General features: G+C 48.7%; 21 non-coding genes and 8 pseudogenes across 21 annotated transcripts; all 29 read right to left on the bottom strand.

Moving 5' to 3' along the window:
• Nucleotides 1–289: 289 nt before the first annotated feature.
• On the bottom strand, nt 290–408 carry LOC126520109 (5S ribosomal RNA). The gene has a single exon (XR_007596871.2). It is a non-coding gene; the product is annotated as a 5S ribosomal RNA (ribosomal RNA).
• Nucleotides 409–917: 509 nt separating this feature from the next.
• Nucleotides 918–1,036, bottom strand: LOC126520173 (5S ribosomal RNA). Its single transcript, XR_007596917.1, has one exon. It is a non-coding gene; the product is annotated as a 5S ribosomal RNA (ribosomal RNA).
• A 507-nt stretch (nt 1,037–1,543) lies between these two features.
• On the bottom strand, nt 1,544–1,662 carry LOC126520172 (5S ribosomal RNA). Its single transcript, XR_007596916.1, has one exon. It is a non-coding gene; the product is annotated as a 5S ribosomal RNA (ribosomal RNA).
• A 507-nt stretch (nt 1,663–2,169) lies between these two features.
• LOC126520108 (5S ribosomal RNA) lies at nt 2,170–2,288 on the bottom strand. The gene has a single exon (XR_007596870.2). It is a non-coding gene; the product is annotated as a 5S ribosomal RNA (ribosomal RNA).
• Nucleotides 2,289–2,796: 508 nt separating this feature from the next.
• On the bottom strand, nt 2,797–2,915 carry LOC140217704 (5S ribosomal RNA). Its single transcript, XR_011894289.1, has one exon. It is a non-coding gene; the product is annotated as a 5S ribosomal RNA (ribosomal RNA).
• A 509-nt stretch (nt 2,916–3,424) lies between these two features.
• LOC140217757 (5S ribosomal RNA) lies at nt 3,425–3,543 on the bottom strand (annotated as a pseudogene).
• A 510-nt stretch (nt 3,544–4,053) lies between these two features.
• On the bottom strand, nt 4,054–4,172 carry LOC140217843 (5S ribosomal RNA; annotated as a pseudogene).
• A 5,435-nt stretch (nt 4,173–9,607) lies between these two features.
• On the bottom strand, nt 9,608–9,726 carry LOC140217739 (5S ribosomal RNA). Its single transcript, XR_011894326.1, has one exon. It is a non-coding gene; the product is annotated as a 5S ribosomal RNA (ribosomal RNA).
• Nucleotides 9,727–10,233: 507 nt separating this feature from the next.
• LOC140217758 (5S ribosomal RNA) lies at nt 10,234–10,352 on the bottom strand (annotated as a pseudogene).
• A 507-nt stretch (nt 10,353–10,859) lies between these two features.
• LOC126532649 (5S ribosomal RNA) lies at nt 10,860–10,978 on the bottom strand. The gene has a single exon (XR_007599836.1). It is a non-coding gene; the product is annotated as a 5S ribosomal RNA (ribosomal RNA).
• A 501-nt stretch (nt 10,979–11,479) lies between these two features.
• LOC126532638 (5S ribosomal RNA) lies at nt 11,480–11,598 on the bottom strand. The gene has a single exon (XR_007599835.1). It is a non-coding gene; the product is annotated as a 5S ribosomal RNA (ribosomal RNA).
• Nucleotides 11,599–12,098: 500 nt separating this feature from the next.
• On the bottom strand, nt 12,099–12,217 carry LOC126532627 (5S ribosomal RNA). The gene has a single exon (XR_007599834.1). It is a non-coding gene; the product is annotated as a 5S ribosomal RNA (ribosomal RNA).
• Nucleotides 12,218–12,723: 506 nt separating this feature from the next.
• Nucleotides 12,724–12,842, bottom strand: LOC126532616 (5S ribosomal RNA). Its single transcript, XR_007599833.1, has one exon. It is a non-coding gene; the product is annotated as a 5S ribosomal RNA (ribosomal RNA).
• Nucleotides 12,843–13,343: 501 nt separating this feature from the next.
• Nucleotides 13,344–13,462, bottom strand: LOC126532605 (5S ribosomal RNA). The gene has a single exon (XR_007599832.2). It is a non-coding gene; the product is annotated as a 5S ribosomal RNA (ribosomal RNA).
• Nucleotides 13,463–13,962: 500 nt separating this feature from the next.
• On the bottom strand, nt 13,963–14,081 carry LOC126532594 (5S ribosomal RNA). The gene has a single exon (XR_007599831.1). It is a non-coding gene; the product is annotated as a 5S ribosomal RNA (ribosomal RNA).
• A 499-nt stretch (nt 14,082–14,580) lies between these two features.
• On the bottom strand, nt 14,581–14,699 carry LOC140217852 (5S ribosomal RNA; annotated as a pseudogene).
• A 1,895-nt stretch (nt 14,700–16,594) lies between these two features.
• LOC126534046 (5S ribosomal RNA) lies at nt 16,595–16,713 on the bottom strand (annotated as a pseudogene).
• Nucleotides 16,714–17,222: 509 nt separating this feature from the next.
• LOC126534044 (5S ribosomal RNA) lies at nt 17,223–17,341 on the bottom strand. Its single transcript, XR_007600188.1, has one exon. It is a non-coding gene; the product is annotated as a 5S ribosomal RNA (ribosomal RNA).
• A 498-nt stretch (nt 17,342–17,839) lies between these two features.
• Nucleotides 17,840–17,958, bottom strand: LOC140217856 (5S ribosomal RNA; annotated as a pseudogene).
• Nucleotides 17,959–19,852: 1,894 nt separating this feature from the next.
• Nucleotides 19,853–19,971, bottom strand: LOC140217759 (5S ribosomal RNA; annotated as a pseudogene).
• Nucleotides 19,972–20,477: 506 nt separating this feature from the next.
• On the bottom strand, nt 20,478–20,596 carry LOC140217487 (5S ribosomal RNA). Its single transcript, XR_011894064.1, has one exon. It is a non-coding gene; the product is annotated as a 5S ribosomal RNA (ribosomal RNA).
• A 501-nt stretch (nt 20,597–21,097) lies between these two features.
• Nucleotides 21,098–21,216, bottom strand: LOC140217488 (5S ribosomal RNA). Its single transcript, XR_011894065.1, has one exon. It is a non-coding gene; the product is annotated as a 5S ribosomal RNA (ribosomal RNA).
• Nucleotides 21,217–21,714: 498 nt separating this feature from the next.
• LOC140217489 (5S ribosomal RNA) lies at nt 21,715–21,833 on the bottom strand. Its single transcript, XR_011894066.1, has one exon. It is a non-coding gene; the product is annotated as a 5S ribosomal RNA (ribosomal RNA).
• A 499-nt stretch (nt 21,834–22,332) lies between these two features.
• LOC140217853 (5S ribosomal RNA) lies at nt 22,333–22,451 on the bottom strand (annotated as a pseudogene).
• Nucleotides 22,452–24,344: 1,893 nt separating this feature from the next.
• On the bottom strand, nt 24,345–24,463 carry LOC126519974 (5S ribosomal RNA). Its single transcript, XR_007596750.2, has one exon. It is a non-coding gene; the product is annotated as a 5S ribosomal RNA (ribosomal RNA).
• A 509-nt stretch (nt 24,464–24,972) lies between these two features.
• LOC126520002 (5S ribosomal RNA) lies at nt 24,973–25,091 on the bottom strand. The gene has a single exon (XR_007596776.2). It is a non-coding gene; the product is annotated as a 5S ribosomal RNA (ribosomal RNA).
• A 509-nt stretch (nt 25,092–25,600) lies between these two features.
• LOC140217490 (5S ribosomal RNA) lies at nt 25,601–25,719 on the bottom strand. The gene has a single exon (XR_011894067.1). It is a non-coding gene; the product is annotated as a 5S ribosomal RNA (ribosomal RNA).
• Nucleotides 25,720–26,228: 509 nt separating this feature from the next.
• Nucleotides 26,229–26,347, bottom strand: LOC140217491 (5S ribosomal RNA). Its single transcript, XR_011894068.1, has one exon. It is a non-coding gene; the product is annotated as a 5S ribosomal RNA (ribosomal RNA).
• Nucleotides 26,348–26,856: 509 nt separating this feature from the next.
• On the bottom strand, nt 26,857–26,975 carry LOC140217492 (5S ribosomal RNA). The gene has a single exon (XR_011894069.1). It is a non-coding gene; the product is annotated as a 5S ribosomal RNA (ribosomal RNA).
• Nucleotides 26,976–27,330: the final 355 nt, after the last annotated feature.

The raw sequence follows: 27,330 nt of genomic DNA on the forward strand, positions 1-27,330 counted from the left end.
CTAGCAATGCGGCAAGTTATTGATTGTCACTGAGCTGGATACGGGTGTAATAGGTAAACGGTTAGCAGTTTGTGCGACTAAATTTTGCACCATTACTTATACCGGTTACCACCGTCACTGCGCGTACAATCGCCTGGCGGCTTGCATATTGTTTTTGCACTTCGACGTTGGCTCTACCAGTAGGCTGCGCCAGTTGAATGTAACAGTAAATAAAACAACCCACACGTGAGTGTAAAAAAAAAAAAAATAAGTCACAGAAGCACGCAATAAAAAAATGCAAAAAGAAGGGTGCCATCAGCACTCGGTGTTCCCAGGTGGTCTCCCTCCCAAGTACTGACCGAGCCCAATGCTGCTTAGCTTCGGGGATCGGACGAGAACCGGCGTATTCAGCATGGTATGGCCGATGGCAGGGATGCTATGTTTACGACTGCACCTGTATCGTGCTATGTGCATTCGCAACGTATTGCTACAGCACGTACGCGGCACTGTCTTTCCGTTGATAGTACAGGCACACGTCGTGTACGTGGATTGCTCCGTTTGTTATGGTTAGTCGCTGCCGAGTCGAGCTGGCAATAAAACAAGAGGACGAGAGCAACGATTTGCGTCCGCTGCAGCCCACGTTTGGCGCTAGCAATGCGGCAAGTTATTGATTGTCACTGAGCTGGATACGGGTGTAATAGGTAAACGGTTAGCAGTTTGTGCGACTAAATTTTGCACCGTTACTTATACCGGTTACCACCGTCACTGCGCGTACAATCGCCTGGCGGCTTGCATATTGTTTTTGCACTTCGACGTTGGCTCTACCAGTAGGCTGCGCCAGTTGAATGTAACAGTAAATAAAACAACCCACACGTGAGTGTAAAAAAAAACAAAAATAAGTCACAGAAGCACGCAATAAAAAAATGCAAAAAGAAGGGTGCCATCAGCACTCGGTGTTCCCAGGTGGTCTCCCTCCCAAGTACTGACCGAGCCCAATGCTGCTTAGCTTCGGGGATCGGACGAGAACCGGCGTATTCAGCATGGTATGGCCGATGGCAGGGATGCTATGTTTACGACTGCACCTGTATCGTGCTATGTGCATTCGCAACGTATTGCTACAGCACGTACGCGGCACTGTCTTTCCGTTGATAGTACAGGCACACGTCGTGTACGTGGATTGCTCCGTTTGTTATGGTTAGTCGCTGCCGAGTCGAGCTGGCAATAAAACAACAGGACGAGAGCAACGATTTGCGTCCGCTGCAGCCCACGTTTGGCGCTAGGAATGCGGCAAGTTATTGATTGTCACTGAGCTGGATACGGGTGTAATAGGTAAACGGTTAGCAGTTTGTGCGACTAAATTTTGCACCATTACTTATACCGGTTACCACCGTCACTGCGCGTACAATCGCCTGGCGGCTTGCATATTGTTTTTGCACTTCGACGTTGGCTCTACCAGTAGGCTGCGCCAGTTGAATGTAACAGTAAATAAAACAACCCACACGTGAGTGTAAAAAAAAAAAAATAAGTCACAGAAGCACGCAATAAAAAAATGCAAAAAGAAGGGTGCCATCAGCACTCGGTGTTCCCAGGTGGTCTCCCTCCCAAGTACTGACCGAGCCCAATGCTGCTTAGCTTCGGGGATCGGACGAGAACCGGCGTATTCAGCATGGTATGGCCGATGGCAGGGATGCTATGTTTACGACTGCACCTGTATCGTGCTATGTGCATTCGCAACGTATTGCTACAGCACGTACGCGGCACTGTCTTTCCGTTGATAGTACAGGCACACGTCGTGTACGTGGATTGCTCCGTTTGTTATGGTTAGTTGCTGCCGAGTCGAGCTGGCAATAAAACACGAGGACGAGAGCAACGATTTGCGTCCGCTGCAGCCCACGTTTGGCGCTAGCAATGCGTCAAGTTATTGATTGTCACTGAGCTGGATACGGGTGTAATAGGTAAACGGTTAGCAGTTTGTGCGACTAAATTTTGCACCATTACTTATACCGGTTACCACCGTCACTGCGCGTACAATCGCCTAGCGGCTTGCATATTGTTTTTGCACTTCGACGTTGGCTCTACCAGTAGGCTGCGCCAGTTGAATGTAACAGTAAATAAAACAACCCACACGTGAGTGTAAAAAAAAAAAAATAAGTCACAGAAGCACGCAATAAAAAAATGCAAAAAGAAGGGTGCCATCAGCACTCGGTGTTCCCAGGTGGTCTCCCTCCCAAGTACTGACCGAGCCCAATGCTGCTTAGCTTCGGGGATCGGACGAGAACCGGCGTATTCAGCATGGTATGGCCGATGGCAGGGATGCTATGTTTACGACTGCACCTGTATCGTGCTATGTGTATTCGCAACGTATTGCTACAGCACGTACGCGGCACTGTCTTTCCGTTGATAGTACAGGCACACGTCGTGTACGTGGATTGCTCCGTTTGTTATGGTTAGTTGCTGCCGAGTCGAGCTGGCAATAAAACACGAGGACGAGAGCAACGATTTGCGTCCGCTGCAGCCCACGTTTGGCGCTAGCAATGCGCCAAGTTATTGATTGTCACTGAGCTGGATACGGGTGTAATAGGTAAACGGTTAGCAGTTTGTGCGACTAAATTTTGCACCATTACTTATACCGGTTACCACCGTCACTGCGCGTACAATCGCCTAGCGGCTTGCATATTGTTTTTGCACTTCGACGTTGGCTCTACCAGTAGGCTGCGCCAGTTGAATGTAACAGTAAATAAAACAACCCACACGTGAGTGTAAAAAAAAAAAAAATAAGTCACAGAAGCAAGCAATAAAAAAATGCAAAAAGAAGGGTGCCATCAGCACTCGGTGTTCCCAGGTGGTCTCCCTCCCAAGTACTGACCGAGCCCAATGCTGCTTAGCTTCGGGGATCGGACGAGAACCGGCGTATTCAGCATGGTATGGCCGATAGCAGGGATGCTATGTTTACGACTGCACCTGTATCGTGCTATGTGCATTCGCAAGGTATTGCTACAGCACGTACGCGGCACTGTCTTTCCGTTGATAGTACAGGCACACGTCGTGTACGTGGATTGCTCCGTTTGTTATGGTTAGTCGCTGCCGAGTCGAGCTGGCAATAAAACAAGAGGACGAGAGCAACGATTTGCGTCCGCTGCAGCCCACGTTTGGCGCTAGCAATGCGGCAAGTTATTGATTGTCACTGAGCTGGATACGGGTGTAATAGGTAAACGGTTAGCAGTTTGTGCGACTAAATTTTGCACCATTACTTATACCGGTTACCATCGTCACTGCGCGTACAATCGCCTGGCGGCTTGCATATTGTTTTTGCACTTCGACGTTGGCTCTACCAGTAGGCTGCGCCAGTTGAATGTAACAGTAAATAAAACAACCCACACGTGAGTGTAAAAAAAAAAAAAAATAAGTCACAGAAGCACGCAATAAAAAAATGCAAAAAGAAGGGTGCCATCAGCACTCGGTGTTCCCAGGTGGTCTCCCTCCCAAGTACTGACCGAGCCCAATGCTGCTTAGCTTCGGGGATCGGACGAGAACCGGCGTATTCAGCATGGTATGGCCGATGGGAGGGATGCTATGTTTACGACTGCACCTGTATCGTGCTATGTGCATTCGCAACGTATTGCTACAGCACGAACGCGGCACTGTCTTTCCGTTGATAGTACAGGCACACGTCGTGTACGTGGATTGCTCCGTTTGTTATGGTTAGTCGCTGCCGAGTCGAGCTGGCAATAAAACCAGAGGACGAGAGCAACGATTTGCGTCCGCAGCAGCCCACGTTTGGCGCTAGCAATGCGGCATGTTATTGATTGTCACTGAGCTGGATACGGGTGTAATAGGTAAACGGTTAGCAGTTTGTGCGACTAAATTTTGCACCATTACTTATACCGGTTACCACCGTCACTGCGCGTACAATCGCCTAGCGGCTTGCATATTGTTTTTGCACTTCGACGTTGGCTCTACCAGTAGGCTGCGCCAGTTGAATGTAACAGTAAATAAAACAACCCACACGTGAGTGTAAAAAAAAAAAAAAAATAAGTCACAGAAGCACGCAATAAAAAAATGCAAAAAGAAGGGTGCCATCAGCACTCGGTGTTCCCAGGTGGTCTCCCTCCCAAGTACTGACCGAGCCCAATGCTGCTTAGCTTCGGGGATCGGACGAGAACCGGCGTATTCAGCATGGTATGGCCGATTTTTTTTTTTTTTTTTTTTTTTTTTTCTTTATTGCCAATCCTCGACATGTCACCACAACACATTCCTTAAATGATATAAACAAAGACCAAAGAAGCAAAAACGAATGAATACACAAACGGAACAAAGAACAGTAATATTTACATTCGTTGCCGTCCGCTACTGTGGCACGACGTTGTCGGATTAAAATTCCTTTAGTGCTGTAAGGGGTTCAACCCTCGACAGCCACTCAGGAACAGGCTGTTGCAACTTCTGCACTTCCACATACCGTTGCATGCATTCCCGGAAGTATACACGCGCTGGTCGGGCATCCGGGTCACAATGGTAGCCCGCCATTCTTGCGCGCCATAAACAGTGGAGGCCCGTAAGCATGATGACGTCGTACGGGAAACCTTCGTCGTCATATACTGGCAGAAACCTGATTCCGTGGGGATCTATAGGTAGCTCTTTTTTTAGAGTCCTTTGTAACACGTCCCAGAAAAAGACCCCTTCCCAACAGTGGATGAAGACATGATCTATGCTTTCTGCTTTTTTACATATAAGGCAGTGGGTTCCCCATGGCATGTAGAACCCACGTTGTTCAAGAAAGATTTTAACAGGTAGAGTACCGGTGTGTAATTTAAAGAAGAACGATTTAGTGGCTGGTTGAACTGGCATCTTCTTCACCCTTTTCAATACATCTAGGCCTGGGCCTCCACTGTACAGGGCTCTGTACATGGGTACCAGCAATACACTGTCACATAAATCACGATATAACGTTTTCCGTTTTACACTCCACAAATATGCACTAGAAAAACGAACACGCAAAAAGGAAACACTCTGAATTATTTCCCTAAAGAAACCACGAACTGGTCCTGGCATTATTTCGGTGCCTACAACGAATTCGGGAAGTGATCTTGACAACCTCATTTGGATAGCGGTGCGTAGAAATGGGTCATTTGTGTCTCGAAAAAAGAAGAACCTGTTTACTAGTTGACGCAAGAAGAGGTGCGCCAACCCCAGACCACCATCCTTCACGCGCCGAAAGAGATTATCTCGGCTACATCGCTCCCAGCTCGATGCCCACACGAATACAGCGAACACGCGGTGCAGTTTCTGCACATTAATCCGAGAGCACTGTAGGACCTGCATCACGTACCAGATCTTTGTCACGAGAAACGTGTTGCACGCTGTAGCTCGCGCGAACATGGACAAGTGAACGGCGTTCCATCGGTCGGCTTTTTCTTTTACTTCTTTTGTTCGCTCCTTCCAGTATTCGCTACTGTCCTTGTAGGCATCAAGGGGTGCGCCAAGGTACTTAACTGGCGTCGTGACCCAGGTTACGTTGGAAAAGTGGTCTGGTGTGGACGCCCATTCCCCGTGCCAAAACCCCAAACATTTCTGCCAGTTCACGAAGCTATTAGTGGCATTACCAAACTGTCTGACGATACTCACTGCGTTCAATACACTTTGCGTATCTTTACAACATACAGCTACATCGTCAGCATATGCCAATAACTTCACCTCTGCTGCTTGGAGGCAAAATCCCTTAATGTATTCATTTTCAATGATGGCCTGACATAGCGTTTCTATGTAAACACAAAACAGGAGTGGGCTGAGTGGACAACCCTGGCGAACGGAGCGCTTCACGTTAATGGGGGCCCCCAGCATTTGATTAATTATAAGTCTCGTATAGCAACTCCGGTACGCCATGGTCACCCCCTCAGTGATTATGTGGCCAAAATTAACATGTTGAAGGATGGTGAGCAATATCTCGTGAGAAACACAGTCAAATGCTTTCTCCAAGTCTAGCTGGAGGATCGCAACTGCCTCACACATGGCATCACAACACTCCAGCACACACTTCAACTTATGAATGTTAGTAAAGATGGTTCTTCCGCGAATTCCACACGTCTGGTGTGGGCCGACTACATCCTTAATGACTGACTGCATACGCCGTGCCAACACCTTCATCAATATTTTGTAGTCGCAATTAGTAAGCGCAATGGGTCTGTATGATGAAAGTTGCTTGAGCTTTTCGGTGTCTTCTGTTTTCGGTATTAGTACGGTATGGGACTGGCCAAAGGATGGTGGAAGTATTTTCAGTTCGTATGCTTCGTTGTAAACGGCGGTTAAGATATGAGCTAGGTGGCCTTTAAAAGATTTGTACCAGGCGGCACAAAGACCGTCTGGACCTGGCGACTTGCCAGGATTCAGGTCTTCGATGGCCTTCATCACTTCATGTTCTGTTAATGGTCGTTCTAAGGTTTCTTTAACTTCAGACGACAGCTGTGGCATTCGTTGCAAAAATAAATTATTGAAATCGTGCATGTTGACAGGCCTGAATGCAAAAAGTTTTTTGTAATGCTCAAGGAACGCATGCCCTATGTTATTGTTATCGGTTAATACCACCCCTTCATATTCAATGGCCTCAATCTGCTTACGTCTGGAATGTTTTTTTTTCTAGTCCCATCGCTCTTTTCGTTGGCGTTTCCCCGCATGTTAGTCTTTCTGCTCTAGCACGCACGAGTGCGCCTCGATAGCGTTCTTCGTCGAACACTTCGAGCTTTTTCTTAACAGCGCGCATATCGTCTTGATAAGCGCCCGGTTGCTTGCATTCCAGCGTCGCCAATTTTGCCAGCAATGTTTTTAAATCCTTTTCACTGGCCTTTTCTTCATAACGCAGTACGCTACTTCTTTCAATTGCTTTCATTTTGATGGTTTGCTTCAACAACTCCCATTCCTCGCCAAACTTTATAGAACTATCCGTTGCAAAAGAATTCAGAGCAGCCACTACCTTTTCATTAAAAGTTTCATCTCGTAGTAGCTCAGAATTCATTTTCCACAGTTCCCAAACGAATTTGTTTCGTTCTTTCTTGCTGCCTACCCTGCATTTTACCAGGCAGTGATCCGAGAATGATATGGCCATAACTGCATAGCACTGGCATTTTTCTACCAAATCGTATGATAGATAGATCCGATCTAATCGTGCGTGACTTGTGCCCTGAAAGTGAGTGTACATCACGTCTCGGTCAGCCCGAAAACACTCAGCGACATCTTCTAATTCGAACTCATGTATAATTTGTGCGAGGATATCGCTGCTTTTGTCATAAACTACGCGTCGCGTAGACCTATCCTCAGCATTCAATACGCAGTTGAAATCCCCTACACAGGCTATTGTTTTTTGCACAGAGAAGTGATGCTTTAGGTTCAAAAAGAAAGTTGCCCTCTCTTGCACTGTATTAGGTGCATAAATGCACAACACGCGCCATTTGACATCGCAATAACTGAAATCACAAACGACAAGTCGACCGGAAGTGCACGAGAAGTAACCGTCAATAACCAGTCCTGGAAGCTTCCTCACGAACAACACACATCCCGCCGAAGTCCCTAAGGCGTGGCTCACTACCGTATAGTAGTTGTACGTGAACCTTTGCACCATGCTCCCGGTCTCCTCCTCGCCGTCTACCTTGGTTTCTTGCACGGCTAAAACGTCGAGGTCGTGGTCCACTAGTAGTCTGTAAACCTGACTCTGTTTCTTTTTGGCGGCCAGACCTCGAACGTTTAGCGTGCCGAGGCTAAGCGACGGGTTGGTAGCCATTACTGATTTAAACGGGAGGGGAGAAGGCCCGGAGCATGGTGCTCACCTTAACGTCTAGCTGACCGCTAGACGCCTCCGTGGCCATCCGGTGGCCGTCGTCCGAGTTCGTCTTTGGTCGGCTTCGGGGTGAGCCTGCGGTCAGCCTCCAAGTTCGGCTTAGGCTTGATGGTGGAGCGCCTTCCGGGTAGCGTCTTAGCGGGTGGTGGCTCGGAGTCACCGCCGGCCTTTCCGTCGACTTTCTCCTCGTGCTGCAGGGATCTCTTGACCGGTGCCGAGACGGATTCGACGCGGGCGCTAGCATGGGTCGCGTTGTCGTCCGCCTCTGCCTGCGTTGCATCCGTAGCTCGCTGGTGGCTCTCATTTTCTTGCGGGGCCGTCTGCACGCTCTCGACTGTAGCTGCTGGTTCCTTAGGGGGAGGGATATTATTCCTTCCTGCTTCGGCCTGCTTGGTCGTCGCGCTCGTTTCTGCCGCCACGTTGCTGTTTCCAGCACCCTGGGCCGCTTCCTCCGCCTCGGTCACGTCCATCATATGTTCTGATGCCGACGGCTCGCTCTGCGCCGAGCCCGCGGCTACTGCGTAAGAGCGTACACAGTCCGCGTCGTTGTGTCCAAAAAGCCTGCACCGGGAACAACGGGGAACCTTGCATTCTCGTCGAACGTGGCCAGAGCCCCGGCAGCGTAGGCACTGCATGGGGCGACCTGGGGCTACCACCAGCGCAAGCTCGCCGGCGACGCGGATCTGGTGGGGCAGGTCGTCAACTTTCATTCCGGCTTTCAGCTGCAGCAGCACTGCTCGGGTCGTCGAGCCCTTGTCGGAAACGCCATCCACTCGCCAGCGCTCCCGGGTCACTTCCGTCACTTTGCCGAAGGAGGCCAGCGCGGTCTTGACGTCTTCGTCGTCCACCCCATGCAGAAGCCAGTGGATACGAAGCTTCACCTGTTGTTCCTTGGGGTCGATGACCAGGCAGCGACGCCCCTTCACCTGTAGCTCCTTCAGGGCAGCCAGCTTTTCGGCAGCCTCGGCTGTCTTCATCGTCACCGCCCATACATGGTTGATTTGGTATGCTCCAAGGGCGACGACGCCAGAGAGCATACCAACAGCTTGAAGCGCGTCCCGGAAATCTTCCACACGGAACGGGCGAACACGAGCGTCGCCGTGCAAAAAAACTGTATTTAAAACAATGCGTCCTGTAGGTAGCCGAGGCAAAATAATCTGGAAATCCTTATCTTCCTCCGTCGAAAGCCTGTTGCCGCGGCTAACAGCCGCATATGCCGCTCCATTGGAGCCCATGATCCTACGATCCGTTTAGCTCGGGAGCCGGAAGCAGAATGCATGGTATGGCCGATGGCAGGGATGCTATGTTTACGACTGCACCTGTATCGTGCTATGTGCATTCGCAACGTATTGCTACAGCACGTACGCGGCACTGTCTTTCCGTTGATAGTACAGGCACACGTCGTGTACGTGGATTGCTCCGTTTGTTATGGTTAGTCGCTGCCGAGTCGAGCTGGCAATAAAACAAGAGGACGAGAGCAACGATTTGCGTCCGCTGCAGCCCACGTTTGGCGCTAGCAATGCGGCAAGTTATTGATTGTCACTGAGCTGGATACGGGTGTAATAGGTAAACGGTTAGCAGTTTGTGCGACTAAATTTTGCACCATTACTTATACCGGTTACCACCGTCACTGCGCGTACAATCGCCTGGCGGCTTGCATATTGTTTTTGCACTTCGACGTTGGCTCTACCAGTAGGCTGCGCCAGTTGAATGTAACAGTAAATAAAACAACCCACACGTGAGTGTAAAAAAAAAAAAAAATAAGTCACAGAAGCACGCAATAAAAAAATGCAAAAAGAAGGGTGCCATCAGCACTCGGTGTTCCCAGGTGGTCTCCCTCCCAAGTACTGACCGAGCCCAATGCTGATTAGCTTCGGGGATCGGACGAGAACCGGCGTATTCAGCATGGTATGGCCGATGGCAGGGATGCTATGTTTACGACTGCACCTGTATCGTGCTATGTGCATTCGCAACGTATTGCTACAGCACGTACGCGGCACTGTCTTTCCGTTGATAGTACAGGCACACGTCGTGTACGTGGATTGCTCCGTTTGTTATGGTTAGTCGCTGCCGAGTCGAGCTGGCAATAAAACAACAGGACGAGAGCAACGATTTGCGTCCGCTGCAGCCCACGTTTGTCGCTAGGAATGCGGCAAGTTATTGATTGTCACTGAGCTGGATACGGGTGTAATAGGTAAACGGTTAGCAGTTTGTGCGACTAAATTTTGCACCATTACTTATACCGGTTACCACCGTCACTGCGCGTACAATCGCCTGGCGGCTTGCATATTGTTTTTGCACTTCGACGTTGGCTCTACCAGTAGGCTGCGCCAGTTGAATGTAACAGTAAATAAAACAACCCACACGTGAGTGTAAAAAAAAAAAAATAAGTCACAGAAGCACGCAATAAAAAAATGCAAAAAGAAGGGTGCCATCAGCACTCGGTGTTCCCAGGTGGTCTCCCTCCCAAGTACTGACCGAGCCCAATGCTGCTTAGCTTCGGGGATCGGACGAGAACCGGCGTATTCAGCATGGTATGGCCGATGGGAGGGATGCTATGTTTACGACTGCACCTGTATCGTGCTATGTGCATTCGCAACGTATTGCTACAGCACGTACGCGGCACTGTCTTTCCGTTGATAGTACAGGCACACGTCGTGTACGTGGATTGCTCCGTTTGTTATGGTTAGTCGCTGCCGAGTCGAGCTGGCAATAAAACAAGAGGACGAGAGCAACGATTTGCGTCCGCTGCAGCCCTCGTTTGGCGCTAGCAATGCGGCAAGTTATTGATTGTCACTGAGCTGGATACGGGTGTAATAGGTAAACGGTTAGCAGTTTGTGCGACTAAATTTTGCACCATTACTTATACCGGTTACCACCGTCACTGCGCGTACAATCGCCTGGCGGCTTGCATATTGTTTTTGCACTTCGACGTTGGCTCTACCAGTAGGCTGCGCCAGTTGAATGTAACCGTAAATAAAACAACCCACACGTGAGTGTAAAAAAAAAAAAATAAGTCACAGAAGCACGCAATAAAAAAATGCAAAAAGAAGGGTGCCATCAGCACTCGGTGTTCCCAGGTGGTCTCCCTCCCAAGTACTGACCGAGCCCAATGCTGCTTAGCTTCGGGGATCGGACGAGAACCGGCGTATTCAGCATGGTATGGCCGATGGCAGGGATGTTTACGACTGCACCTGTATCGTGCTATGTGCATTCGCAACGTATTGCTACAGCACGTACGCGGCACTGTCTTTCCGTTGATAGTACAGGCACACGTCGTGTACGTGGATTGCTCCGTTTGTTATGGTGAGTCGCTGCCGAGTCGAGCTGGCAATAAAACAAGAGGACGAGAGCAACGATTTGCGTCCGCTGCAGCCCACGTTTGGCGCTAGCAATGCGGCAAGTTATTGATTGTCACTGAGCTGGATACGGGTGTAATAGGTAAACGGTTAGCAGTTTGTGCGACTAAATTTTGCACCATTACTTATACCGGTTACCACCGTCACTGCGCGTACAATCGCCTGGCGGCTTGCATATTGTTTTTGCACTTCGACGTTGGCTCTACCAGTAGGCTGCGCCAGTTGAATGTAACAGTAAATAAAACAACCCACACGTGAGTGTAAAAAAAAAAAATAAGTCACAGAAGCACGCAATAAAAAAATGCAAATAGAAGGGTGCCATCAGCACTCGGTGTTCCCAGGTGGTCTCCCTCCCAAGTACTGACCGAGCCCAATGCTGCTTAGCTTCGGGGATCGGACGAGAACCGGCGTATTCAGCATGGTATGGCCGATGGCAGGGATGCTATGTTTACGACTGCACCTGTATCGTGCTATGTGCATTCGCAACGTATTGCTACAGCACGTACGCGGCACTGTCTTTCCGTTGATAGTACAGGCACACGTCGTGTACGTGGATTGCTCCGTTTGTTATGGTTAGTCGCTGCCGAGTCGAGCTGGCAATAAAACAAGAGGACGAGAGCAACGATTTGCGTCCGCTGCAGCCCACGTTTGGCGCTAGCAATGCGGCAAGTTATTGATTGTCACTGAGCTGGATACGGGTGTAATAGGTAAACGGTTAGCAGTTTGTGCGACTAAATTTTGCACCATTACTTATACCGGTTACCACCGTCACTGCGCGTACAATCGCCTGGCGGCTTGCATATTGTTTTTGCACTTCGACGTTGGCTCTACCAGTAGGCTGCGCCAGTTGAATGTAACAGTAAACCCACACGTGAGTGTAAAAAAAAAAAAAATAAGTCACAGAAGCACGCAATAAAAAAATGCAAAAAGAAGGGTGCCATCAGCACTCGGTGTTCCCAGGTGGTCTCCCTCCCAAGTACTGACCGAGCCCAATGCTGCTTAGCTTCGGGGATCGGACGAGAACCGGCGTATTCAGCATGGTATGGCCGATGGCAGGGATGCTATGTTTACGAATGCACCTGTATCGTGCTATGTGCATTCGCAACGTATTGCTACAGCACGTACGCGGCACTGTCTTTCCGTTGATAGTACAGGCACACGTCGTGTACGTGGATTGCTCCGTTTGTTATGGTTAGTCGCTGCCGAGTCGAGCTGGCAATAAAACAAGAGGACGAGAGCAACGATTTGCGTCCGCTGCAGCCCACGTTTGGCGCTAGCAATGCGGCAAGTTATTGATTGTCACTGAGCTGGATACGGGTGTAATAGGTAAACGGTTAGCAGTTTGTGCGACTAAATTTTGCACCATTACTTATACCGGTTACCACCGTCACTGCGCGTACAATCGCCTAGCGGCTTGCATATTGTTTTTGCACTTCGACGTTGGCTCTACCAGTAGGCTGCGCCAGTTGAATGTAACAGTAAATAAAACAACCCACACGTGAGTGTAAAAAAAAAAAATAAGTCACAGAAGCACGCAATAAAAAAATGCAAAAAGAAGGGTGCCATCAGCACTCGGTGTTCCCAGGTGGTCTCCCTCCCAAGTACTGACCGAGCCCAATGCTGCTTAGCTTCGGGGATCGGACGAGAACCGGCGTATTCAGCATGGTATGGCCGATGGCAGGGATGTTTACGACTGCACCTGTATCGTGCTATGTGCATTCGCAACGTATTGCTACAGCACGTACGCGGCACTGTCTTTCCGTTGATAGTACAGGCACACGTCGTGTACGTGGATTGCTCCGTTTGTTATGGTGAGTCGCTGCCGAGTCGAGCTGGCAATAAAACAAGAGGACGAGAGCAACGATTTGCGTCCGCTGCAGCCCACGTTTGGCGCTAGCAATGCGGCAAGTTATTGATTGTCACTGAGCTGGATACGGGTGTAATAGGTAAACGGTTAGCAGTTTGTGCGACTAAATTTTGCACCATTACTTATACCGGTTACCACCGTCACTGCGCGTACAATCGCCTGGCGGCTTGCATATTGTTTTTGCACTTCGACGTTGGCTCTACCAGTAGGCTGCGCCAGTTGAATGTAACAGTAAATAAAACAACCCACACGTGAGTGTAAAAAAAAAAAATAAGTCACAGAAGCACGCAATAAAAAAATGCAAATAGAAGGGTGCCATCAGCACTCGGTGTTCCCAGGTGGTCTCCCTCCCAAGTACTGACCGAGCCCAATGCTGCTTAGCTTCGGGGATCGGACGAGAACCGGCGTATTCAGCATGGTATGGCCGACGGCAGGGATGCTATGTTTACGACTGCACCTGTATCGTGCTATGTGCATTCGCAACGTATTGCTACAGCACGTACGCGGCACTGTCTTTCCTTTGATAGTACAGGCACACGTCGTGTACGTGGATTGCTCCGTTTGTTATGGTTAGTCGCTGCCGAGTCGAGCTGGCAATAAAACAAGAGGACGAGAGCAACGATTTGCGTCCGCTGCAGCCCACGTTTGGCGCTAGCAATGCGGCAAGTTATTGATTGTCACTGAGCTGGATACGGGTGTAATAGGTAAACGGTTAGCAGTTTGTGCGACTAAATTTTGCACCATTACTTATACCGGTTACCACCGTCACTGCGCGTACAATCGCCTGGCGGCTTGCATATTGTTTTTGCACTTCGACGTTGGCTCTACCAGTAGGCTGCGCCAGTTGAATGTAACAGTAAACCCACACGTGAGTGTAAAAAAAAAAAAAATAAGTCACAGAAGCACGCAATAAAAAAATGCAAAAAGAAGGGTGCCATCAGCACTCGGTGTTCCCAGGTGGTCTCCCTCCCAAGTACTGACCGAGCCCAATGCTGCTTAGCTTCGGGGATCGGACGAGAACCGGCGTATTCAGCATGGTATGGCCGATGGCAGGGATGCTATGTTTACGAATGCACCTGTACCGTGCTATGTGCATTCGCAACGTATTGCTACAGCACGTACGCGGCACTGTCTTTCCGTTGATAGTACAGGCACACGTCGTGTACGTGGATTGCTCCGTTTGTTATGGTTAGTCGCTGCCGAGTTGAGCTGGCAATAAAACAAGAGGACGAGAGCAACGATTTGCGTCCGCTGCAGCCCACGTTTGGCGCTAGCAATGCGGCAAGTTATTGATTGTCACTGAGCTGGATACGGGTGTAATAGGTAAACGGTTAGCAGTTTGTGCGACTAAATTTTGCACCATTACTTATACCGGTTACCACCGTCACTGCGCGTACAATCGCCTGGCGGCTTGCATATTGTTTTTGCACTTCGACGTTGGCTCTACCAGTAGGCTGCGCCAGTTGAATGTAACAGTAAACCCACACGTGAGTGTAAAAAAAAAAAAAAATGTCACAGAAGCACGCAATAAAAAAATGCAAAAAGAAGGGTGCCATCAGCACTCGGTGTTCCCAGGTGGTCTCCCTCCCAAGTACTGACCGAGCCCAATGCTGCTTAGCTTCGGGGATCGGACGAGAACCGGCGTATTCAGCATGGTATGGCCGCTTTTTTTTTTCTTTTTTTTATTTATTTATTACCGGTTTTTTCGCAGAACGTGCAGTTTCCACACATTACAGTATCACAATTGCAATACAAACAAAAAGGAAAGAAAAGAGTCACACCATACAACAAAGCCGTCTGTCCCTATTGGACAGGCGTTGTCAACTTAAAATTCCTTCATGGCTGTCAGAGGTTCTAGCCTCCACAGCCATTCCGGAACACATTGTTGTATTTTCTGTATTACTATGAATCGCGCCATACATTCTCTGAAATAAACGCGAGCGGGCCTAGCGTCAGGATCACAATAGTACCCTGCCATCCGAGCCCGCCATATACTGTGGAGAGCGTTTAACATAATGAAATCATATGGAACCCCGTCATCATCCTTAATTGTCAGATACCTTATCCCTTGGGGGTCCACCGGTAACTCTTTTTTCAGGGTTCGCTTTAAGACGTCCCAGAAAAAGAAGCCCTCCCAACATTCCAAGAAAACGTGATCTATGGTTTCCTGCTTTTTGCAGATCAAGCAATGCGTTCCCCATGGTACGATACAACCTCGCTCTTCCATGAAAGTCTTCACTGAGAGCGTACCGGTGTGAAGCTTAAAAAAAAACGTTTTTACCCCTGGTGGCACCTCCATGGGTTTTACGCGTTTAAGTACATCAAGTCCTGGCCCTCCACTGTAAATGGCTCTGTATAACGGCACTGGGAAAACAATGTCGCACACATCTTTATACAATCTTTTCCTTTTAACATCGCAAAGGTAATCCATTGAAAATCGAACAGAAAGAAATCTTACGCTGTCGGCCACTTCCTTAAAGAAGCCACGAAGTGATCCGGTAACGCATGCCGTACTAACGACATGTGCCGGCAAAGCACCGCTCAACCTGAGCTGACATACTGTGCGCAGAAAAGGATGGCGCACATCGCGAAAAAACAAGAATCGGTTGACTAGTTGTCTAACAAAAAGATGAACCAAACCCACACCGCCGTCTTTCACTCTTCTAAACAAATTGGTTCGGCTGCACCTTTCCCATGTTGACCCCCAGATGAAAACAGCAAACACTCTGTGCAGCCTTTGCACATTTGCTCTCGAGCAATACAACGCTTGCATGACATAATATAACTTCGTGACAAAAAACATATTACAGACTGTCGCCCTTGAAAAAATTGACAGCTTCACATCCTTCCATCTGTCCACCTTTTCTTTCATTTCATTGGCTTGGCTCCTCCAATATTCATCGCTACTATTGTAGCTATTGAGAGGAACGCCCAGATACCTCGTCGGCGTTTTTACCCAGTTGAGGTTCGCGAAGTTGTCCGGTGCAGACTCCCATTTCCCGTGCCACAGGCCTAGGGATTTGCCCCAATTTATTAGCATGGTATGGCCGATGGCAGGGATGCTATGTTTACGACTGCACCTGTATCGTGCTATGTGCATTCGCAACGTATTGCTACAGCACGTACGCGGCACTGTCTTTCCGTTGATAGTACAGGCACACGTCGTGTACGTGGATTGCTCCGTTTGTTATGGTTAGTTGCTGCCGAGTCGAGCTGGCAATAAAACACGAGGACGAGAGCAACGATTTGCGTCCGCTGCAGCCCACGTTTGGCGCTAGCAATGCGGCAAGTTATTGATTGTCACTGAGCTGGATACGGGTGTAATAGGTAAACGGTTAGCAGTTTGTGCGACTAAATTTTGCACCGTTACTTATACCGGTTACCACCGTCACTGCGCGTACAATCGCCTGGCGGCTTGCATATTGTTTTTGCACTTCGACGTTGGCTCTACCAGTAGGCTGCGCCAGTTGAATGTAACAGTAAATAAAACAACCCACACGTGAGTGTAAAAAAAAACAAAAATAAGTCACAGAAGCACGCAATAAAAAAATGCAAAAAGAAGGGTGCCATCAGCACTCGGTGTTCCCAGGTGGTCTCCCTCCCAAGTACTGACCGAGCCCAATGCTGCGTAGCTTCGGGGATCGGACGAGAACCGGCGTATTCAGCATGGTATGGCCGATGGCAGGGATGCTATGTTTACGACTGCACCTGTATCGTGCTATGTGCATTCGCAACGTATTGCTACAGCACGTACGCGGCACTGTCTTTCCGTTGATAGTACAGGCACACGTCGTGTACGTGGATTGCTCCGTTTGTTATGGTTAGTCGCTGCCGAGTCGAGCTGGCAATAAAACAAGAGGACGAGAGCAACGATTTGCGTCCGCTGCAGCCCACGTTTGGCGCTAGCAATGCGCCAAGTTATTGATTGTCACTGAGCTGGATACGGGTGTAATAGGTAAACGGTTAGCAGTTTGTGCGACTAAATTTTGCACCGTTACTTATACCGGTTACCACCGTCACTGCGCGTACAATCGCCTGGCGGCTTGCATATTGTTTTTGCACTTCGACGTTGGCTCTACCAGTAGGCTGCGCCAGTTGAATGTAACAGTAAATAAAACAACCCACGCGTGAGTGTAAAAAAAAACAAAAATAAGTCACAGAAGCACGCAATAAAAAAATGCAAAAAGAAGGGTGCCATCAGCACTCGGTGTTCCCAGGTGGTCTCCCTCCCAAGTACTGACCGAGCCCAATGCTGCTTAGCTTCGGGGATCGGACGAGAACCGGCGTATTCAGCATGGTATGGCCGATGGCAGGGATGCTATGTTTACGACTGCACCTGTATCGTGCTATGTGCATTCGCAACGTATTGCTACAGCACGTACGCGGCACTGTCTTTCCGTTGATAGTACAGGCACACGTCGTGTACGTGGATTGCTCCGTTTGTTATGGTTAGTCGCTGCCGAGTCGAGCTGGCAATAAAACAAGAGGACGAGAGCAACGATTTGCGTCCGCTGCAGCCCACGTTTGGCGCTAGCAATGCGGCAAGTTATTGATTGTCACTGAGCTGGATACGGGTGTAATAGGTAAACGGTTAGCAGTTTGTGCGACTAAATTTTGCACCATTACTTATACCGGTTACCACCGTCACTGCGCGTACAATCGCCTGGCGGCTTGCATATTGTTTTTGCACTTCGACGTTGGCTCTACCAGTAGGCTGCGCCAGTTGAATGTAACAGTAAACCCACACGTGAGTGTAAAAAAAAAAAAAATGTCACAGAAGCACGCAATAAAAAAATGCAAAAAGAAGGGTGCCATCAGCACTCGGTGTTCCCAGGTGGTCTCCCTCACAAGTACTGACCGAGCCCAATGCTGCTTAGCTTCGGGGATCGGACGAGAACCGGCGTATTCAGCATGGTATGGCCGCTTTTTTTTTTTTTTTTTTTTATTTATTTATTACCGGTTTTTTCGCAGAACGTGCAGTTTCCACACATTACAGTATCACAATTGCAATACAAACAAAAAGGAAAGAAAAGAGTCACACCATACAACAAAGCCGTCTGTCCCTATTGGACAGGCGTTGTCAACTTAAAATTCCTTCATGGCTGTCAGAGGTTCTAGCCTCCACAGCCATTCCGGAACACATTGTTGCATTTTCTGTATTTCTATGAATCGCGCCATACATTCTCTGAAATAAACGCGAGCGGGCCTAGCGTCAGGATCACAATAGTACCCTGCCATCCGAGCCCGCCATATACTGTGGAGAGCGTTTAACATAATGAAATCATATGGAACCCCGTCATCATCCTTAATTGTCAGATACCTTATCCCTTGGGGGTCCACCGGTAACTCTTTTTTCAGGGTTCGCTTTAAGACGTCCCAGAAAAAGAAGCCCTCCCAACATTCCAAGAAAACGTGATCTATGGTTTCCTGCTTTTTGCAGATCAAGCAATGCGTTCCCCATGGTACGATACAACCTCGCTCTTCCATGAAAGTCTTCACTGAGAGCGTACCGGTGTGAAGCTTAAAAAAAAACGTTTTTACCCCTGGTGGCACCTCCATGGGTTTTACGCGTTTAAGTACATCAAGTCCTGGCCCTCCACTGTAAATGGCTCTGTATAACGGCACTGGGAAAACAATGTCGCACACATCTTTATACAATCTTTTCCTTTTAACATCGCAAAGGTAATCCATTGAAAATCGAACAGAAAGAAATCTTACGCTGTCGGCCACTTCCTTAAAGAAGCCACGAAGTGATCCGGTAACGCATGCCGTACTAACGACATGTGCCGGCAAAGCACCGCTCAACCTGAGCTGACATACTGTGCGCAGAAAAGGATGGCGCACATCGCGAAAAAACAAGAATCGGTTGACTAGTTGTCTAACAAAAAGATGAACCAAACCCACACCGCCGTCTTTCACTCTTCTAAACAAATTGGTTCGGCTGCACCTTTCCCATGTTGACCCCCAGATGAAAACAGCAAACACTCTGTGCAGCCTTTGCACATTTGCTCTCGAGCAATACAACGCTTGCATGACATAATATAACTTCGTGACAAAAAACATATTACAGACTGTCGCCCTTGAAAAAATTGACAGCTTCACATCCTTCCATCTGTCCACCTTTTCTTTCATTTCATTGGCTTGGCTCCTCCAATATTCATCGCTACTATTGTAGCTATTGAGAGGAACGCCCAGATACCTCGTCGGCGTTTTTACCCAGTTGAGGTTCGCGAAGTTGTCCGGTGCAGACTCCCATTTCCCGTGCCACAGGCCTAGGGATTTGCCCCAATTTATTAGCATGGTATGGCCGATGGCAGGGATGCTATGTTTACGACTGCACCTGTATCGTGCTATGTGCATTCGCAACGTATTGCTACAGCACGTACGCGGCACTGTCTTTCCGTTGATAGTACAGGCACACGTCGTGTACGTGGATTGCTCCGTTTGTTATGGTTAGTCGCTGCCGAGTCGAGCTGGCAATAAAACAAGAGGACGAGAGCAACGATTTGCGTCCGCTGCAGCCCACGTTTGGCGCTAGCAATGCGGCAAGTTATTGATTGTCACTGAGCTGGATACGGGTGTAATAGGTAAACGGTTAGCAGTTTGTGCGACTAAATTTTGCACCATTACTTATACCGGTTACCACCGTCACTGCGCGTACAATCGCCTAGCGGCTTGCATATTGTTTTTGCACTTCGACGTTGGCTCTACCAGTAGGCTGCGCCAGTTGAATGTAACAGTAAATAAAACAACCCACACGTGAGTGTAAAAAAAAAAAAATAAGTCACAGAAGCACGCAATAAAAAAATGCAAAAAGAAGGGTGCCATCAGCACTCGGTGTTCCCAGGTGGTCTCCCTCCCAAGTACTGACCGAGCCCAATGCTGCTTAGCTTCGGGGATCGGACGAGAACCGGCGTATTCAGCATGGTATGGCCGATGGGAGGGATGCTATGTTTACGACTGCACCTGTATCGTGCTATGTGCATTCGCAACGTATTGCTACAGCACGTACGCGGCACTGTCTTTCCGTTGATAGTACAGGCACACGTCGTGTACGTGGATTGCTCCGTTTGTTATGGTTAGTCGCTGCCGAGTCGAGCTGGCAATAAAACAAGAGGACGAGAGCAACGATTTGCGTCCGCTGCAGCCCTCGTTTGGCGCTAGCAATGCGGCAAGTTATTGATTGTCACTGAGCTGGATACGGGTGTAATAGGTAAACGGTTAGCAGTTTGTGCGACTAAATTTTGCACCATTACTTATACCGGTTACCACCGTCACTGCGCGTACAATCGCCTGGCGGCTTGCATATTGTTTTTGCACTTCGACGTTGGCTCTACCAGTAGGCTGCGCCAGTTGAATGTAACCGTAAATAAAACAACCCACACGTGAGTGTAAAAAAAAAAAATAAGTCACAGAAGCACGCAATAAAAAAATGCAAAAAGAAGGGTGCCATCAGCACTCGGTGTTCCCAGGTGGTCTCCCTCCCAAGTACTGACCGAGCCCAATGCTGCTTAGCTTCGGGGATCGGACGAGAACCGGCGTATTCAGCATGGTATGGCCGATGGCAGGGATGTTTACGACTGCACCTGTATCGTGCTATGTGCATTCGCAACGTATTGCTACAGCACGTACGCGGCACTGTCTTTCCGTTGATAGTACAGGCACACGTCGTGTACGTGGATTGCTCCGTTTGTTATGGTGAGTCGCTGCCGAGTCGAGCTGGCAATAAAACAATAGGACGAGAGCAACGATTTGCGTCCGCTGCAGCCCACGTTTGGCGCTAGCAATGCGGCAAGTTATTGATTGTCACTGAGCTGGATACGGGTGTAATAGGTAAACGGTTAGCAGTTTGTGCGACTAAATTTTGCACCATTACTTATACCGGTTACCACCGTCACTGCGCGTACAATCGCCTGGCGGCTTGCATATTGTTTTTGCACTTCGACGTTGGCTCTACCAGTAGGCTGCGCCAGTTGAATGTAACAGTAAATAAAACAACCCACACGTGAGTGTAAAAAAAAAAAATAAGTCACAGAAGCACGCAATAAAAAAATGCAAATGGAAGGGTGCCATCAGCACTCGGTGTTCCCAGGTGGTCTCCCTCCCAAGTACTGACCGAGCCCAATGCTGCTTAGCTTCGGGGATCGGACGAGAACCGGCGTATTCAGCATGGTATGGCCGATGGCAGGGATGCTATGTTTACGACTGCACCTGTATCGTGCTATGTGCATTCGCAACGTATTGCTACAGCACGTACGCGGCACTGTCTTTCCGTTGATAGTACAGGCACACGTCGTGTACGTGGATTGCTCCGTTTGTTATGGTTAGTCGCTGCCGAGTCGAGCTGGCAATAAAACAAGAGGACGAGAGCAACGATTTGCGTCCGCTGCAGCCCACGTTTGGCGCTAGCAATGCGGCAAGTTATTGATTGTCACTGAGCTGGATACGGGTGTAATAGGTAAACGGTTAGCAGTTTGTGCGACTAAATTTTGCACCATTACTTATACCGGTTACCACCGTCACTGCGCGTACAATCGCCTGGCGGCTTGCATATTGTTTTTGCACTTCGACGTTGGCTCTACCAGTAGGCTACGCCAGTTGAATGTAACAGTAAACCCACACGTGAGTGTAAAAAAAAAAAATAAGTCACAGAAGCACGCAATAAAAAAATGCAAAAAGAAGGGTGCCATCAGCACTCGGTGTTCCCAGGTGGTCTCCCTCCCAAGTACTGACCGAGCCCAATGCTGCTTAGCTTCGGGGATCGGACGAGAACCGGCGTATTCAGCATGGTATGGCCGATGGCAGGGATGCTATGTTTACGAATGCACCTGTATCGTGCTATGTGCATTCGCAACGTATTGCTACAGCACGTACGCGGCACTGTCTTTCCGTTGATAGTACAGGCACACGTCGTGTACGTGGATTGCTCCGTTTGTTATGGTTAGTCGCTGCCGAGTCGAGCTGGCAATAAAACAAGAGGACGAGAGCAACGATTTGCGTCCGCTGCAGCCCACGTTTGGCGCTAGCAATGCGGCAAGTTATTGATTGTCACTGAGCTGGATACGGGTGTAATAGGTAAACGGTTAGCAGTTTGTGCGACTAAATTTTGCACCATTACTTATACCGGTTACCACCGTCACTGCGCGTACAATCGCCTGGCGGCTTGCATATTGTTTTTGCACTTCGACGTTGGCTCTACCAGTAGGCTGCGCCAGTTGAATGTAACAGTAAACCCACACGTGAGTGTAAAAAAAAAAAAAAATGTCACAGAAGCACGCAATAAAAAAATGCAAAAAGAAGGGTGCCATCAGCACTCGGTGTTCCCAGGTGGTCTCCCTCCCAAGTACTGACCGAGCCCAATGCTGCTTAGCTTCGGGGATCGGACGAGAACCGGCGTATTCAGCATGGTATGGCCGCTTTTTTTTTTCTTTTTTTTATTTATTTATTACCGGTTTTTTCGCAGAACGTGCAGTTTCCACACATTACAGTATCACAATTGCAATACAAACAAAAAGGAAAGAAAAGAGTCACACCATACAACAAAGCCGTCTGTCCCTATTGGACAGGCGTTGTCAACTTAAAATTCCTTCATGGCTGTCAGAGGTTCTAGCCTCCACAGCCATTCCGGAACACATTGTTGCATTTTCTGTATTTCTATGAATCGCGCCATACATTCTCTGAAATAAACGCGAGCGGGCCTAGCGTCAGGATCACAATAGTACCCTGCCATCCGAGCCCGCCATATACTGTGGAGAGCGTTTAACATAATGAAATCATATGGAACCCCGTCATCATCCTTAATTGTCAGATACCTTATCCCTTGGGGGTCCACCGGTAACTCTTTTTTCAGGGTTCGCTTTAAGACGTCCCAGAAAAAGAAGCCCTCCCAACATTCCAAGAAAACGTGATCTATGGTTTCCTGCTTTTTGCAGATCAAGCAATGCGTTCCCCATGGTACGATACAACCTCGCTCTTCCATGAAAGTCTTCACTGAGAGCGTACCGGTGTGAAGCTTAAAAAAAAACGTTTTTACCCCTGGTGGCACCTCCATGGGTTTTACGCGTTTAAGTACATCAAGTCCTGGCCCTCCACTGTAAATGGCTCTGTATAACGGCACTGGGAAAACAATGTCGCACACATCTTTATACAATCTTTTCCTTTTAACATCGCAAAGGTAATCCATTGAAAATCGAACAGAAAGAAATCTTACGCTGTCGGCCACTTCCTTAAAGAAGCCACGAAGTGATCCGGTAACGCATGCCGTACTAACGACATGTGCCGGCAAAGCACCGCTCAACCTGAGCTGACATACTGTGCGCAGAAAAGGATGGCGCACATCGCGAAAAAACAAGAATCGGTTGACTAGTTGTCTAACAAAAAGATGAACCAAACCCACACCGCCGTCTTTCACTCTTCTAAACAAATTGGTTCGGCTGCACCTTTCCCATGTTGACCCCCAGATGAAAACAGCAAACACTCTGTGCAGCCTTTGCACATTTGCTCTCGAGCAATACAACGCTTGCATGACATAATATAACTTCGTGACAAAAAACATATTACAGACTGTCGCCCTTGAAAAAATTGACAGCTTCACATCCTTCCATCTGTCCACCTTTTCTTTCATTTCATTGGCTTGGCTCCTCCAATATTCATCGCTACTATTGTAGCTATTGAGAGGAACGCCCAGATACCTCGTCGGCGTTTTTACCCAGTTGAGGTTCGCGAAGTTGTCCGGTGCAGACTCCCATTTCCCGTGCCACAGGCCTAGGGATTTGCCCCAATTTATTAGCATGGTATGGCCGATGGCAGGGATGCTATGTTTACGACTGCACCTGTATCGTGCTATGTGCATTCGCAACGTATTGCTACAGCACGTACGCGGCACTGTCTTTCCGTTGATAGTACAGGCACACGTCGTGTACGTGGATTGCTCCGTTTGTTATGGTTAGTCGCTGCCGAGTCGAGCTGGCAATAAAACAAGAGGACGAGAGCAACGATTTGCGTCCGCTGCAGCCCACGTTTGGCGCTAGCAATGCGGCAAGTTATTGATTGTCACTGAGCTGGATACGGGTGTAATAGGTAAACGGTTAGCAGTTTGTGCGACTAAATTTTGCACCATTACTTATACCGGTTACCACCGTCACTGCGCGTACAATCGCCTAGCGGCTTGCATATTGTTTTTGCACTTCGACGTTGGCTCTACCAGTAGGCTGCGCCAGTTGAATGTAACAGTAAATAAAACAACCCACACGTGAGTGTAAAAAAAAAAAAATAAGTCACAGAAGCACGCAATAAAAAAATGCAAAAAGAAGGGTGCCATCAGCACTCGGTGTTCCCAGGTGGTCTCCCTCCCAAGTACTGACCGAGCCCAATGCTGCTTAGCTTCGGGGATCTGACGAGAACCGGCGTATTCAGCATGGTATGGCCGATGGCAGGGATGCTATGTTTACGACTGCACCTGTATCGTGCTATGTGCATTGGCAACGTATTGCTACAGCACGTACGCGGCACTGTCTTTCCGTTGATAGTACAGGCACACGTCGTGTACATGGATTGCTCCGTTTGTTATGGTTAGTTGCTGCCGAGTCGACCTGGCAATAAAACACGAGGACGAGAGCAACGATTTGCGTCCGCTGCAGCCCACGTTTGGCGCTAGCAATGCGCCAAGTTATTGATTGTCACTGAGCTGGATACGGGTGTAATAGGTAAACGGTTAGCAGTTTGTGCGACTAAATTTTGCACCATTACTTATACCGGTTACCACCGTCACTGCGCGTACAATCGCCTAGCGGCTTGCATTTTGTTTTTGCACTTCGACGTTGGCTCTACCAGTAGGCTGCGCCAGTTGAATGTAACAGTAAATAAAACAACCCACACGTGAGTGTAAAAAAAAAAAAAAATAAGTCACAGAAGCACGCAATAAAAAAATGCAAAAAGAAGGGTGCCATCAGCACTCGGTGTTCCCAGGTGGTCTCCCTCCCAAGTACTGACCGAGCCCAATGCTGCTTAGCTTCGGGGATCGGACGAGAACCGGCGTATTCAGCATGGTATGGCCGATGGCAGGGATGCTATGTTTACGACTGCACCTGTATCGTGCTATGTGCATTCGCAACGTATTGCTACAGCACGTACGCGGCACTGTCTTTCCGTTGATAGTACAGGCACACGTCGTGTACGTGGATTGCTCCGTTTGTTATGGTTAGTTGCTGCCGAGTCGAGCTGGCAATAAAACACGAGGACGAGAGCAACGATTTGCGTCCGCTGCAGCCCACGTTTGGCGCTAGCAATGCGGCAAGTTATTGATTGTCACTGAGCTGGATACGGGTGTAATAGGTAAACGGTTAGCAGTTTGTGCGACTAAATTTTGCACCGTTACTTATACCGGTTACCACCGTCACTGCGCGTACAATCGCCTGGCGGCTTGCATATTGTTTTTGCACTTCGACGTTGGCTCTACCAGTAGGCTGCGCCAGTTGAATGTAACAGTAAATAAAACAACCCACACGTGAGTGTAAAAAAAAACAAAAATAAGTCACAGAAGCACGCAATAAAAAAATGCAAAAAGAAGGGTGCCATCAGCACTCGGTGTTCCCAGGTGGTCTCCCTCCCAAGTACTGACCGAGCCCAATGCTGCTTAGCTTCGGGGATCGGACGAGAACCGGCGTATTCAGCATGGTATGGCCGATGGCAGGGATGCTATGTTTACGACTGCACCTGTATCGTGCTATGTGCATTCGCAACGTATTGCTACAGCACGTACGCGGCACTGTCTTTCCGTTGATAGTACAGGCACACGTCGTGTACGTGGATTGCTCCGTTTGTTATGGTTAGTCGCTGCCGAGTCGAGCTGGCAATAAAACAAGAGGACGAGAGCAACGATTTGCGTCCGCTGCAGCCCACGTTTGGCGCTAGCAATGCGGCAAGTTATTGATTGTCACTGAGCTGGATACGGGTGTAATAGGTAAACGGTTAGCAGTTTGTGCGACTAAATTTTGCACCGTTACTTATACCGGTTACCACCGTCACTGCGCGTACAATCGCCTGGCGGCTTGCATATTGTTTTTGCACTTCGACGTTGGCTCTACCAGTAGGCTGCGCCAGTTGAATGTAACAGTAAATAAAACAACCCACACGTGAGTGTAAAAAAAAACAAAAATAAGTCACAGAAGCACGCAATAAAAAAATGCAAAAAGAAGGGTGCCATCAGCACTCGGTGTTCCCAGGTGGTCTCCCTCCCAAGTACTGACCGAGCCCAATGCTGCTTAGCTTCGGGGATCGGACGAGAACCGGCGTATTCAGCATGGTATGGCCGATGGCAGGGATGCTATGTTTACGACTGCACCTGTATCGTGCTATGTGCATTCGCAACGTATTGCTACAGCACGTACGCGGCACTGTCTTTCCGTTGATAGTACAGGCACACGTCGTGTACGTGGATTGCTCCGTTTGTTATGGTTAGTCGCTGCCGAGTCGAGCTGGCAATAAAACAAGAGGACGAGAGCAACGATTTGCGTCCGCTGCAGCCCACGTTTGGCGCTAGCAATGCGGCAAGTTATTGATTGTCACTGAGCTGGATACGGGTGTAATAGGTAAACGGTTAGCAGTTTGTGCGACTAAATTTTGCACCGTTACTTATACCGGTTACCACCGTCACTGCGCGTACAATCGCCTGGCGGCTTGCATATTGTTTTTGCACTTCGACGTTGGCTCTACCAGTAGGCTGCGCCAGTTGAATGTAACAGTAAATAAAACAACCCACACGTGAGTGTAAAAAAAAACAAAAATAAGTCACAGAAGCACGCAATAAAAAAATGCAAAAAGAAGGGTGCCATCAGCACTCGGTGTTCCCAGGTGGTCTCCCTCCCAAGTACTGACCGAGCCCAATGCTGCTTAGCTTCGGGGATCGGACGAGAACCGGCGTATTCAGCATGGTATGGCCGATGGCAGGGATGCTATGTTTACGACTGCACCTGTATCGTGCTATGTGCATTCGCAACGTATTGCTACAGCACGTACGCGGCACTGTCTTTCCGTTGATAGTACAGGCACACGTCGTGTACGTGGATTGCTCCGTTTGTTATGGTTAGTCGCTGCCGAGTCGAGCTGGCAATAAAACAAGAGGACGAGAGCAACGATTTGCGTCCGCTGCAGCCCACGTTTGGCGCTAGCAATGCGCCAAGTTATTGATTGTCACTGAGCTGGATACGGGTGTAATAGGTAAACGGTTAGCAGTTTGTGCGACTAAATTTTGCACCATTAGTTATACCGGTTACCACCGTCACTGCGCGTACAATCGCCTG

The sequence above is a fragment of the Dermacentor andersoni genome, chromosome 4, assembly GCF_023375885.2.
Source record: "Dermacentor andersoni chromosome 4, qqDerAnde1_hic_scaffold, whole genome shotgun sequence".
Taxonomy (NCBI): Eukaryota; Metazoa; Arthropoda; class Arachnida; order Ixodida; family Ixodidae; genus Dermacentor; species Dermacentor andersoni.